Genomic DNA, 12446 nt, shown 5'->3' with positions numbered 1-12446 from the left:
ATCTAAACATTTTCGAAATCACATTTATAATAAAATAACACTACTACAGAATATTATCATACTTACTTAATAGGAAATGGATATAAATTTTATAATACTTATAACGGGGTTTCTGCTCAGCTTCGCCTGGACAGGAACTGTTATATAATTTATAAATCGCGGGAAATAAATTAGGTTGCTCTCCAGAGCAGCACGGTGCTCCTGCACCGGGTGTCCTGGGTCCAGCAGCTCAGTTGCCTCCTTTTCGGTCAGAAAGCTTGGCCCGCGGAGAGTGTCGTAGGCTACGCGTGAAGATGCGCGACGTCCAAAAAGAGAGATTCGCGCGTGTACAGTCGCATACACAATTACAATTCAAGGAACAGGGAGTCGGCGGACAATAAGCACTCGAATAGGATTAAAAGTAGATGCGTATAAATTTTAATTAGCAACAAAGGAATACATAGTATCGGAACGCGTCGATATAAACAATGTTAATCGCAACGCAACGAACTCGCAATAGTTTAACAGTGAAGCGAACGGAACTGCGCACGCGCTACGCGGTTAAGGTCGCGCAAGCACTCGCTCTGTTGTGAGCTGTGCACAATGGCGACAGCGAACCGGCGCGCACCGTTCGAACGTGGAAGCGACAAAAGAAAAGGCGAGCGTAAACGCGCGGCTTAGTTAACGTAAAAAAAAAAGGGAGAGAGCGGTATAGAGAGAGAAGCCAGGTACTAGGTCTGGTACTTACAGTATGGTCGCTTGTACGCCTACTCTAACCCGCAAACCGAGGGCACACGATAGCGGGCTCGCTTCTGCCGCACACTCGCTTCCGCTGGTCGGCTGACTCGCAACAACGCCTCTCTTATTGTGTAGGCCGCGTACGTAGACTGGGTGTCCACGGTAGGCCTCGGCTCGCCAGAAGGAAATTGAAGGATACTCCTGAGGACTCGCGCGAGGGACGTTAACCCGTCGATCGTCGAAAACGGACTGTCTCAATATTCGAAACTCTCTCTCTCTCCTCGCAAGGAAGCGTCTCTCCGCGAGGTCCGCGCCGCGAGTCGATATCGATTATCGTACGCAAGTCGCGTCGCTTACCAGTTCGCTGACGTCCGTAATGCTGTAATTATTCAAACAATATGGTAATTTATAATGATTATTAAATATATTAGTTACTGGCTTCTTGGGGAGAGAGAGAGACATAACGAATATACAAATGATTCGTTATATACTTAAACGAGGAAGTTGAGTTTGCATCATTGGTCATATCATCCACGCTTCGTTATTACGTTGTTTTCATATTGTTGATTAAATATGTTATTATTTTTATTATACCGCTGAACACTAGAAAATTGTAACTTTTGAATGAGCGAGTTTTAAATTGGCATTCTGTGGCTCGAAATACATGATAAACAGTAGTCTTTGGCCGAGTGAGGTTCACATACAGAATCTAGCTTAGCAAGAGACTTCGTAGTCGCCGAGTGCCATGCTGCTGGCATGCTCAACGCGCCAACTCTGACTCACCGAGGTAGCCAGCGCGTTGGCATTTTTAGCCTACGAGCTTAGCGCGTCAGTAGTGCCACTTCGAATCTGGTACCTCGAACAGTTCGGAAGCCAAAAGTCTCGAACTTAGAGGTACATCGGCAATAAATTTTGGGGAGATACCTAGATACCATGATTCATGAAGGGTATGTAACGTTTTTTTCCGAGAACGCAGGAACGGGGTGATCAGTCACGATGGTTACGATAGCTACGTCGTCGACTGCAAAACCCGATGTTCTGGTTGGCATACCGGCGGGGAGCGCACTCGTGTGTCTGTGCCATTGGCGTTGATGCTCCTTCTGTTGGTTCTGCCAGCCTTCGTTTCTCAGTTTCTTTCAGCGGGCTGTTGCTAGGAGTGATATCACCATGAAATACCCTAATGCATCTCAAGTACGGTAATGATCGAGATCTCACTTGTATCTGTGTAAGCGGATAGACATTGCTTTCCGCGCAGGAAACTTATGAAACACGAAAAAACTGAAGCATCGAAAAATAAGGTACTAGGTTAGCAGCACGAATGAGAGTGTCAAGCACATTCTCTCTTAGTATATGCACGGTGGTTTCTCGTGCAGGGCACAACGATTTAGGGTGCCGAGCAATAGAGTGCGAGCTCACAAATGAATGCATAGAGTAATCTATATCACTCACTTTTACTTATGATTTATTTGGTTCGCCCAATTTTCGTGTCAGAAGTATAAAAAGATTATTTGTACACAACACCGTTTAATCGAATTTTCTATAATCTTAGATGAAAACTGTGTTATGAAGTTTGATTTATTGAAAAAACGAATTGATAACAATATTCTATAGTCATAAAAGATTACATGTATGTAATTTGACATTAAAATAACAAATAGAAAAAAATGTATACCCTGAATAGCAAAAAAAAGTTTTAAAAACGTTTGTAAAATGTTTTTCTGGCAATTGCTTTACAACGTTTGTCAGATTATTAATATTAAATATTATCAATATTAATCAGATTATTTAGGTATGGTATAATTGAAGTCGAAGACGTGCGTTCAGGGAAACGGATCTATGTATGTCAGATTAGCTTCGGTCGTTTTACAACGCAGCCGTCGACCTTGCAATGCATAACACCGATGATAGTGAGATTATCGTTGCTCTAGATGAAGCGTTTGAGCTGACGAATCACGAAGATACGTCGAGGGTTATACAGTGGCACGTGGCCTTCCTCGAAACTTTGACCGGGGTGCACGGATAAATGGCGTGAGATGCAAGTTAACCTAGTTGGTGGTGGTCAACGAGGTCATGCTCTGCCAAGAAGAAATATGATCAAGGCTGTGACCACTGGCCTTCATAAATGAGCTGACCGACGTTGCCGCAGGGCCTGGACGGCGAAGTGGGTATGACAGCCGTCGGGGTTTCCAAACCTCGTACAAGGCTGAATTTTAAACATATCATGACCAATTTTTTCCTAAAATACTCGTAAATAGATTTACTTTTTGAATGTGACGTGACATGTTGATTTTCGATTGCCGGTTTGTCAAAAATCGACGCGACTTTCTGACGTTGCAAATATACAGTTTTGATATAATATCGAATTCGGACTCAAATCTCAAACGAGAATGTTGTCATTAAGTGCCATCGCGTGGAACACTGCTTGAAACAAAGGCCCGGCCCAATAAACTTAAAATAGTATTGAAGCCGACTTTGTTTCAAAAAGTCTTCGAAAACGTCCTCGAAAAAGTCCTCGAAAAGGTTCTCGGAAAAGTCTTTGATAAAGTCCTCAAAAAAGTCCTCAGAAAACTCCTCGAAGAATTCCTTAAAAAATCCTTTAAAAGTCGCAAGTAAAATATTGGCCAATTCTCTGGGTCCGCAGCTTGTGTAAATTGACACCCTAGGCGAAGCCGAAGGCGTCAAACATAGGCTATGGAACTGCCATTTACTCCCCGTGATGCGTATAGGATTTTTCGTGCCAAGATGGTAAGAATATGGAAACTCTTTACTGCGGACATAAAAAATAGTTTTTACTCTGACAGATTGATAAATTCTATAAATTTGCACGCTAAAATTATTAAGTGTGTAGCTCGTGAATTAGTGACCAGGGAAAAACTCTAATTGCTCAAAGAATTTACGTGAAAATCACTCTACGAGTCACCTAATTACGTGATTGCAGTCTCGTAATTACCATGAGCTTGGTGCGAATAATCACGTTGAAAAATTTATCATTTAACAATTTGGTTTTCGGGCGCTGCTTTTCACATTGATTAAAGTGTATGTGATGCTACTTTACTTATATGGTCTATAAAATAATTATAATTGAATTATTAATTTCGTCAATTAATCGTCTTCATAATTTTATATTATTGTCAATCAATCGATATGACTCGATCTATAAAATGAATATGAGTCTATCGGCTTCGGGAGTTCATGTCGCGCATCAAGATCGAGCACCGCTTCCATATAGCCGTGGCGCGCGTTGGCTAGCCTCCTTAGCTGCTCCGCGCTCACCGTAGCTTTTAAAACCGCGCGCTGATTAGTCGATCTTTCAAGTTAATTATCTAATTATCTAATTATTTATCGAAAAAAAACTAATAATGGCATTTTGAATAACTTTTCAAGACGAATCAAACGGTATCTATACTTACATATGTTTTTAAATTACCCTGTATATGTATATATACGTGTATATATATATGTGTATACATATTCTACAGTCTGTTGTATCTCTATATTTAAAAATAAGAATGGTAGGGATAAATAGGCAGCTGAGATCTCGAAGCGCGCAAGAGAGTCAAAATACCGCTCGAGACTACAGAGCAACTGCTGTAGCTGGGCGACGCGTCTCATGCTATAACTCAAAAAGTATATTGAATATTAATTCCAAACCTTTTTTAGATTATTCTACAAGACATTTAGAATATTTTAAGATAATAAAAAAATCGATTTTTTTGAAAATTTTACTTCTACATCCCCTTTTAAAACAATTAGTAATACGAGTACAATAAAAAATAAATGAAAAAAAATATAGACAAAAGAAAATCCATAACAATGTTAAACGCAAACAACACAGGCCGACAGAATTTGACAAAAATATTTTACCAAGAACCCGAGTATAGTTTTCCGAAGGTTTTTTGCGCGCTGAATCCGAATCCGAGGTCAGAATTACTCTGGTGGCTCCGGTTTTCGAGATATCCTAACCTTAAAGTGCAAAAAACGCGATTTTTGCCTATATTTGAGGTTATGTAGCAAAGAAAAGAAATTTTTTTTCAAAAAACTGTATACATCAAATTAAAGTATGAGTTTTCTTCTTTCAAATGCCGTTGAGTATGCTCGGATATCTTTTTTTTTCACGAAGTTACACAAATTTGAAAATTTCAAATTTTATGAATTTAAAAAGCACCACATCATTCAGCCCAAGCTATCTAACAAGTAACCATATTAAAGAGCCACTCACCAATTTAAACCAAACTTGGAAATATGACAAAACACTAAAACATATTGTGAGCATCGTGCTTCTATTTACAAAATGCTCTCTTACGGGTAGAAACCACCCCTGCCAACCCCTAAACAGGCTCACCCACATAACCCTGGGTAGAGCAAGTTTAATTAACTGCTTTTTGATAAAAAAACTCATTTTCTAATCACAGGTATGCGTACTAATATGATCTAGATAGGCCTCATCCCCAAATACCTCCTCAACCCTTTAAAACCAGCCCTCCCAACCCCTAAGCAGGCACACCCACATGACGCTGGGTAGAGCAAGTTAGCCAAGTGCTTTTTATTTCAAATTTGTGTAACTTCGTGAAAAAAAAAGATATCCGAGCATACTCAACGGCATTTGAAAGAAGAAAACTCATACTTTAATTTGATGTATACAGTTTTTTGAAAAAAAATTTCTTTTCTTTGCTACATAACCTCAAATATAGGCAAAAATCGCGTTTTTTGCACTTTAAGGTTAGGATATCTCGAAAACCGGAGCCACCAGAGTAATTCTGACCTCGGATTCGGATTCAGCGCGCAAAAAACCTTCGGAAAACTATACTCCGGTTCTTGGTAAAATTTTTTGTCGGCCTGTGCAATTAATCGATTTACCGGTAAACAGAAAATTTTTCCTCTGCTGGATTGCAAATTTTGTAAAAAATTTTTGTAATGTATATATACGATTATTTTGTAATTATGTATATGTACTCTAGTCAATAATAATAATAATAATAACAATAACCTGGCACGCCTTCGACCTAGCGACCGTTGAGTTTACTTGAACAACTATTGAGACCGAAACTGATGGATGCGATACAGACCGGAGGGAGTTTCTTAGACTTGCAGTTTAGTTTCAGGAGGGATCGATAGACGATTGGAGCGACCCAAAAGGTGATCGACTCTTTCCTGGAACTAGACAGACACTGCCACGCGGCGCGACCTATAGTGTTGCTAGTGACGCTCGACATTGGGAATACTTTTAACTCGGCCAGATGGAGGGATATCTGGAGGCGCTGAAAAGCAACTTCAGGATCCTACCATATCTGTTTCGGGTTGTGGAGGATTACCTGAAAAACAGACGGATAACGTACGAGACGATCGAAGGACAAGCAACGAGACAGGTCGCCGCTGGGATGGCACGGGTCAATACTGGGACCTGACTTCTGGAATGGTTTATACGATGGATTGCTTCGGCTTGGGATGCCTCTCGGAGTGACCTTCGTTGCCTACTCTGATGACGTGGCGGCGATGATTATGGAGAGGATCCCCGAGCTGGCGCAGCTGACGCTGAATCATATCACGGACTACAACTCGCAACAGAAAAGACGGAAATGACGTTTCTCACGAGAAAACGCATACAGACGATATTACACTTGAGGGTGGGAACATACGAGATGAAGACCAAGAGGGAAGTCGAATACCTTGGGGTAACTCTCGATACGAAAATGACCTTCTGACCTCATATACAGAAGACAACCTGGAAAGCGGCAGAGAGTATAGCATCCTTGAGTTGTCTAATGGCAAATACGACGAGACCGAGATCGGGGAAAGGATGACTGTTAATGGCGACAGCTCACTCGATCCTTCTATACGGCGCGGAAATATGGGCAGACTCCCTGAAGACAAAGAAATACTGTAAGATGATGATGATGGTACAGAGACAGGGCGCACTGCGAATCGCTTGCTTCTACCGAACAGTTTCTGCGCAGGCTATTTTGGTGGTAGCTGGAGTAATACCCGTGGATCTCCTGGCCTTTGAACGCAAAAAGCAGCAAGGACATAGGACGAAAGAACGCGGCAATCGCCGAGCGTGACAGGACAGTTGACATGTGGCAAGGCCGATGGATAGAACAACGAGGAGGTAACTGGACGAGACGACTGATACGAGACTTGAGGCTGTGGCTCGGAAGGAAATTTGGTGATGTAAATTTTTACGTCACCCAGCTCTTGACGGGTCATGGGTACTTCCGACGGTATATTCACAATATGAACAGGGTACGAACACCCAACTGTAAGTACTATGGACACGAACGAGACGATACGGAACACACGTTTTCGCATGTGACCACTGTACAAGACTCAAATAGGAACTAGAAACATCAGTCGGCAGCATCACCCCTGATAACATTGTGGAGGTGATGCTGCATGAACCCGAATGGTGCGCTTAGTCGCTACCCATACGGAAACTATACTAAGACGTAAGAACGCGGACGACTGCCTTACAAATGACTGACAGACGGAGTGACGCGACGTAACGAGATACGAAGTGACAACACGAACGGACGAATACAGACAGAACCTCCAGTCAGAAGTAATATCAACATATTCCCTGGCTAGGGGAAGGACATCAAGAAAGTGGCGGTTTAGTGGGTAGGCCTGTTTTTTTTGGGGGGGTCCCACATAATCCTTTAATCAGCAAGACTAAGGGGAATCCGCAAAAAAGATTCCTTGTAAAAAATAAAAAATATTGAATTAACCCATTAAGTGAAAAACGTTCATGGCAGTAATGCTTCGATTTGACATTATATCATTCGTACAGTTCTGAATGGATTTGATTTCCTTTTGTTTTTGAGTATACTTTTTCTAAAAATCGCCAAGTTTTTTTCGAAAACTTAACAGAAAAAAAAAAATATGGCCGTTTTTGACACAGAAAAAAGAAATTATTTTCAATTTTTGTCCAAATTTCGCTCCGCCGAAAAGAAACAAACCCTAAAATATACTCCCTAAATAATTTTTTTTTGTGAAATGGGACAATTATCTGTAGAACGTATTCGATTTTATTAAAAAATATTGATTAGAAAAAAAAATATGGCGGTTTTTGGATCTTTTGGAAAAAATGTTATAGAACTAAAAGTGCTTAGAATTCATTATGGAATACGAGTGAATTTTTCCGAAACGAATTGGAAAATTTTTCGATAATTATAAATTTGAATTTCCTAAAAAATAAAAAAATAATTAAGTTTCTTTCTGAAAATGTTTTTTTAACAATTATAATAAATTTACGTGCTAGAACATTTTTTTAAAAAGTATTTTTGATAATTTTGAGCAGAAGAGTTCCATAATAGTTGATTTTGAGAAAGATTTATTTACTTCAAATAACCAATTTAACATTTGTTATGGATGAAGACCTCGGCCGTAACACATTACTAAGCAAGTATTAAACAATAATTTTCAGTTTCAATTTATTAAAATCAATTACAATAATATCATCAACTTGTACCTATTGTGGATATTTTTTGTAGCATATGCTATTTTGAAAAATATAATTGTTATCACTGTGATTTTACTAGAGCGATTTTTTGAAAGCCTTTCAGAAGGGATTTATTCCAAACAAAATTTCTTTTTGTGTAAAAGTATAATTTCAAAAAATTTATGATCATATTATAGTCGTATATCGTGTAGTTTATCAACTTAATATTTTTTATTTGAGGTGGTGTAATATCTATTCATTTCCCTTAAATTTTCTTGTACACATTATAACGAGTCGAGTCTCGTTATGTCTCTCTCTCTTCCCTTAAGTCAATTATAATTTATTAATAACTCTCTTATGTATTTTTCCTATCTAGCCGCAGCTGCTGACGATACACGAGGTAAGTGAGAGAGCGCCGAGCAGAGAGAGAGAACCGCGTGTATGCGTGAGTGTGTGGACGCATGAATGTCGCGCGCGTTTGCCTAATTGGCTGAGACGCTCCGCTGCCGAATAGCCAAGGAGAGAGAGGGGGACCTTTTCCGCGTGCGAAGAAGAATTAGCTGCCCGCCTTCGCGGCATACGTCGAGCTGTCAACGCGCGATCGGTAGATTCCTTTGTGCTACGTATCCTGCGTTTTTATCGTTAGGTACCGAGAGTGCAGAGTGTGCGTGATCGCGTGGAAGACTGTGGCATCGAAGTGCATCCTGCGGGCTGTGTGCTGTGTGCGTGCGTGCGGACGAACTGTTCATCGGGTCGAGAAGGCTGCCCCGAGGCTGAATATTTGTGTGTTTCTGAAGCGATTACTTGCTCGATTATCTAACTCTTTCTCGCTCGCTTCCTGCTTGTCTCTCTCACGGCGCATATCATTTGTACGCTTCCTTTATTTCCTTCATTTTAGTAAATGCTATTTCTCTTAACCACAGTGTCTTTCCTTTCGGCGTTCTCCCCTCCCGCGCTATACACGTGCTGACTCGCACCGCCAGAAACTACCTGACCTGCGACGCTCTCCGCGGGCCGAAGGCAAGGACGCCTTCAAGTGGCATAGCTGAGACACTGGGCTGGGTTCCGCGTAACCCAATACCGAGCCTGCAACGAGCCGAGTAGCTATTTAGCATCACCCACCATGGAGAAGTCTGGATCCCCGTCACAACATCTAATATAGATTAGCAAAGAAAATTTAACCAAAAAATTTGTAGTTGTTTGTCCAATAAAAGGTAATTACTTGTAATTAGGTTTTTTTTTATTTTGGTTTTCTCAAATAATTACTGAACGCAGTATTATGTTTGGATAAAACGCATTTTACCTCAAAAAAAGTGTAAAAATAAAAAACAAATTGCATTTTCAAGTGAATCTTGCGAAGTATCTGCAAAGATGACACAATAGATGTTGTTATGCTACCTCATCCTGAGAGTTCAGATTCAGAATCTGAAAACGAATCTGACAATTCTGAAGATGTTGGTGATGAAGATAATAATGATGAAAGTGACAACGCTGATGATGAAGATGATGTTCGAGAAATCGTTGAAAAACTGTAATCGTACCATGAAGCCAAAAAATGGTACTCTAAGATTCAGAAACGTTTTCAAGAAGATCATGTACATGATTGGACAGATGAAGAGAAAAAGTATGATGAGATTTTAGCTAATAAATATTTGTTAAAAAAGAAAGATCGTAAAATAATTGCTAATAGTACTCCTGTTGAATTATTTGAAATGTTCTTTTGTAAAAATATAAAACAATATATCATTGAAGCTTCAAAATTTAATGGTTTAGATATAACAATAGAAGAACTAAATAAATTTTTTGCCATTATTATTCTTTCTGCATTCAACAAAAGAACATCTGACAAAGATTATTGGTCTAACAATGAGTTGCTCGAGTACCCAGTGGTTACATAATTGATATCATTAAAAAAGTTGTTGAAAATCAAATCAAAAATCAAATGCTCCAAACCTACAGATAAAAATAAAAAAGATCGTGTTTGGAGAGTTGAGTTATATTAGAAATTTTTAGGAAAAATATAAAACAGTTTGACCTTTTTCAGACAGGATTATCGATAGACGATAATGATTAAATTTTTTTGTAAAAATTGTAGATCAAACAATTTATAAAAAACAAACCAACTCGATGTTGTATAAAAGAGTTTGGAATTTGTGGTGCTGATGGATACCTCTTTGATTGTAACATACTATGAAAAAGGCATTCATAATGATGAATTGTCAAGTATTTTTCTAACACGTTAAGCTGTTTTATCTATGGGCAAAGTTATTACTCGATTTTTAGAGTAGACACAGTGAAAAAATTGTAAAGAAAACGATGCGAAAAAATAAAATTGTTAATGTAAAACAAATACCAACAGGACCAACAGGAAAGATTCAACCACTTGCATATAGCATTCTTATCTGAAAAAATTTTGTACGACATTTTTCAAATCAAAAGACTTTAATGGATTATCATTTAAATTTACATTTAAAAAACATCATAAAATGTAATCTATTGTTCATAATCAGCTTTCTTCACCGAGATATAAAAATATGTTTAAATATTTTTGGTACAGAAGCGATTACATTGATAAAATACTGGGTAAACGTGTAAATCCTGTTGAGTTCAGTTTTGGAGATTCTTGGAATATAAAGAGTGGAGTAGAAGAATGTAACAACATTGCTATTATACAATGTGATTCATGTAAAAATAGTATTATATTTTAAACATTTTTTTCAAGAGTATCATTGTCAACACTTTGTGGAATAAGATACTGTAACTAAACTATTAAAAGCAAATAATAATATAAAGTTTATAAGAAATAATTTTTAATCAGTTTTATAAAAAAATATTGATTAAATATTAAATAATATTAGATAATTCATTTTTAGAGGTGACTGTTTAATACTACTATTGCAAAAAATATGTAATATGTTTAATTTTGGTATAAATTATATTCTGTTTTAAATAAATCTTAAGAAAAAAATTAACGTTTAATCACCAAATATGCTTTACCACTTTAAGGGGTGGTTAACAATGTTTGGAGATTGGATATTGAAAAAACTATAAAGCATGTTAACTTAAATTTTCGATATAGTAAATAGATATGCTTTTCTTATTTTTGTTGAGTTGATACTTTAGTTATCATTAAACAAAATTAATAAAATTCTAGTTTTAAAAAAATATATAATAAGAGTTGTAACTCCCTGGGTTTTAAATATGCCTAATATCTTACAGAAAATATTTCCCATTTGGTTTTATTAAAAAATATTTATTTGATGCTAAGATATAATGAGAAAACAATGTTGAGTATTAGATTTAGGGATGGTTTTCTATCTTTAAAAGTATATGTCGGCACAAAAAGAAAAATCATGTCCCTTATTCTGTCTAGTACTACAACATATAAAAAATTTATTGAAATCATTGAGATTGTGTTGGAGGAGTTTACTTGTAAATTGAAATATAAAACATATTATTGAATTAATATCTGGCTTAATATTTATAAGTGGTGGTAGAATATGAAAACACCACTTAATTACAATAGATCATAAATGCAGGGATATTATAGTAAAATTAAGAAAAGATATAGAAATATATTTATAGGATTTTGTTCTTCAATCAACAGCTGCTTTATATTTTTTTATAAGAACATTATATTGCGATTAATGAACATTCAATACAAATTATTCTCATACTCACAAAAATTTCTAAGATTCCAATTAGTAGAAATAAATTTATATGTGAAATTCCCAAAATGATAAAGTATAAATAATTAAAAAAATTCATATATATGAATAATTTATAAGCATTTTTTAAGCTTTAGTTAAAATTATATTATGAAAGAAGGAATTGTCTTTTTCTTTCATGGAAGATATTTCAATGGGTTATATTCCATATATTTTTTATAATTTAAATACTCGTCCACAAAATTAATAAAGTATATATTATTATTCACCTTTTTTTCTATAAATACATGCTGTACATAATTATATCATAGTTATATACATCGGAAATAATAATCATAATTGGTAGACTTAAATTATAAGGGAACATTACACAAACTTAATGATGTAGACTTTTTGATAATGAAACACATCAAATTGATTTATTGTTTAATTAATATGATTTTTAGTACAATTTTATTAGTGCAGTCTGGGTTTTTTGAAATATCACAATTAAATATAACAATTTTTAAAATAAGTTCTGTAAACTTTTTTATAAATATTTGAAAATAATAATTACTTTTGTTCTAGGCCCTTATATGTAAATATATTGATAAAAATCCCTGTAAATTAAAAAAAATTATTTACAT

General features: G+C 36.7%; 1 protein-coding gene across 1 annotated transcript in view; it reads right to left on the bottom strand.

The window, feature by feature from the left end:
- LOC131671543 (probable pyruvate dehydrogenase E1 component subunit alpha, mitochondrial) overlaps positions 1-12446 on the bottom strand; it is a 284027-nt gene that overhangs the window by 270738 nt on the left and 843 nt on the right. The window lies entirely within an intron of this gene.

This window comes from Phymastichus coffea, unplaced genomic scaffold (assembly GCF_024137745.1).
Source record: "Phymastichus coffea isolate CEN01 unplaced genomic scaffold, Cenicafe_Pcof_1.1 PCOF00010, whole genome shotgun sequence".
Classification (NCBI taxonomy): Eukaryota; Metazoa; Arthropoda; class Insecta; order Hymenoptera; family Eulophidae; genus Phymastichus; species Phymastichus coffea.
Note: the sequence above shows the minus strand (reverse complement) of the source record. Positions and strands in the feature narration are given on the sequence as shown.